Source organism: Macrosteles quadrilineatus, unplaced genomic scaffold (assembly GCF_028750875.1).
Source record: "Macrosteles quadrilineatus isolate MER2022 unplaced genomic scaffold, UCM_ALF_1.0 Scaffold_1__1_contigs__length_201487025, whole genome shotgun sequence".
Classification (NCBI taxonomy): domain Eukaryota; kingdom Metazoa; phylum Arthropoda; class Insecta; order Hemiptera; family Cicadellidae; genus Macrosteles; species Macrosteles quadrilineatus.
The window spans coordinates 4,820,604-4,823,087 of NW_026542594.1; the positions used below are offsets into that span (position 1 = coordinate 4,820,604).

General features: G+C 29.4%; 1 long non-coding RNA gene across 1 annotated transcript; it reads right to left on the minus strand.

Moving 5' to 3' along the window:
- Window positions 1-1,479: 1,479 nt before the first annotated feature.
- On the minus strand, window positions 1,480-2,272 carry LOC128999351 (uncharacterized). Its single transcript, XR_008491286.1, has 2 exons — window positions 2,143-2,272; window positions 1,480-1,829 (listed from the first exon to the last, which is right to left on the minus strand). It is a non-coding gene; the product is annotated as an uncharacterized LOC128999351 (long non-coding RNA).
- Window positions 2,273-2,484: the final 212 nt, after the last annotated feature.

Genomic DNA, 2,484 nt, shown 5'->3' on the forward strand with positions numbered 1-2,484 from the left:
AATATTTCTGAAATTGTTTACCCACTGCTTAGAACTACAAAGAACAGTACCTCGTGGAGAAACATAATAATTTAATATAAAAATACGTTGTGGAGTAATCAAGACTAGTTTTTTTCCAAAAGCTTGAAAAGCTATATTATGATGTGAAATTGCTCTTTCTACTGCTTCATTATTGAACCATTATTGAATTGCTGATTGAATTGAATCTGTTAAGTTTTAAATAGGCCCAACTATCAAGAGTCTACGTCTACACACAACAGCAGAGAAATAGTTAAAAAGTCTTGATTACAACCCCTACATTACGAAGGACAAAGTGTGGATTTTACTAAAGTCAGTAACTATTAAATTTACTCTGAGCTAGGCCTATACTAAGCCTACACATCTAATTATTAAATACCAAATAAACTTTTTTTAAATTAAACCTACTGTAAATTATACTAAGGATTGTTGAATGATCATGAATTTAGTAAAATTATTGTACTTGAATACATTCCTTAACAAATTTTCCTATTTTAGTTTGGTATCAATATTTTTCCAGGTTACACCCGTATTTAGCTTGTTTATAGAATTAGATTTAAAAAATAAATCACACGTACAAAAATGAAACATAAACCTTTTTAAAAATATCAGTCAGTTGAACCAAATTTAGAACCATTGTTTTTCAATAAATACTTTAAATTGTGGGACTCAATAGTTGCTCAAAATACGCATCCAAATACAACAAATGAACCCCCTTTGTAATGTTTAGTTGAAAGCTTAATGCACTGAAGCGCGAATTCCATGCACTTCATGTAAAACTAGTTTCTCTATTGTAATATACGTTTCGTTTATATTATTGTTTGCAAATATCAATATACGTTCGGAATAGCTTTTTTTTACTAATAACGTCACTAAATAATATCCGTTGGGATGATAAATTACTATTTATAAAAATCTGTAAAGAACAATGCAAACAATTCTTTTGAATTTACAGTTTCAAAAATGTTTAACGATAACCCTTTTTCTTTTAAAAATGTTGATTTATAAAAAAAATAAGTTAAAGAAATACGTTATAAATGTAAACAGAAGTGTCCATGCCTTTCGGTTAGTATAATAGGTAAATATAATTTGGTAAAGTTAGGAAAATCAGTTGACACGGAATAGAATATAATAATGTGAAAATCCATTTTCTGAACCTGCTAGAGATTTTAGACATTGACTGATATTGTTATAGAAACTCAACTGATTATAATTCCGTAAATTATTATTTGGCGTTAATTAAAATATTCTGGTCCAGTGAATTTCAAACTATTGCTAGGTGGTCCGTAATGCAATTAATTTTATTTAAAGCTACACCAATAGAGCGGATTTTCACTTTCAAAACGACAACTTGAATAGAAACTGCAAATACATCTTTTGAAATTACGTTTGATGGGAAGGTAAAACAAATAGACAAAGATGTTACCTAAGGATTTTTTATACCTTTTAAACTAATCGTAATTAATTCAGAATGATAAGTTGTTATTATAAGCGTTTCGTATCCTTTACATTTCTTACAGGGTATTTAACTAATTTAGTACCGTTGTAGTACTACCACTGGAAAAAGATATAGCGTTACAATAATATGTTTCCAACAATTTAATATTTATACTGAATGATATAATAAACCATCTTCACACACATTTGATGTTTATTAGATCAATATTTAATTTGAGTTACAGATACGCTGCATTACAAGAACATAATGGCGGATTTTAAACGCAGATATTTTCCTTTGTAGACCACATGTACAGACACTCAACGTGTTCACAACATTTCAGATGTTCCGGAGCATTTGTAGCATTGCTGCACTGCAAACATTAAGACACATTTGTAGCATTACGTCAATTTATTTCAAAATATTATATATATAAATAGAAAACAATACAATGAGCAGCCTACGTAATTAGACAATTATTCAAACCCCTACTACACAAATATGTTGCAAATTTTTGTTTATAAACCAGGAATAGAACAATATTACAATACATGAATAAAATTAATAGCAACTAAGGATAAAACTTACAATGATTTTTAATTATGTCAAATTCCAAAAAAGTTCCACTAAATCCAGAAAATTCAAATTGATTCTTGACTTTCTAAATTGAGATATATTTAAATTACCTCTAAGCCCCTTGATAGACAGGAAAATGCTGGACAAAGTTGAAATGCCAACAACGACAATATCACTACAAGGAGAATAGACCGCAGCATGGCTCTGTCACCTACCTCCTCAGCTATGCAGTCACTGAACTGAAACGTTTGGTGGTTAAATGCTACAATAGGTCGTAAATTATTTGAGCTGATTCTTTCATTAACTGCTATTGTTATTGAAGTTTACTTAAGGTGCAGAGATCGATTACTTTCTACCATGTATCAGAATATTCATCTAGAAAACTTGTATACAACTATATTACCTGGTCATGTATTTTTTTCTTTTTGGCAGTAATGTCATAAGCATTCCTA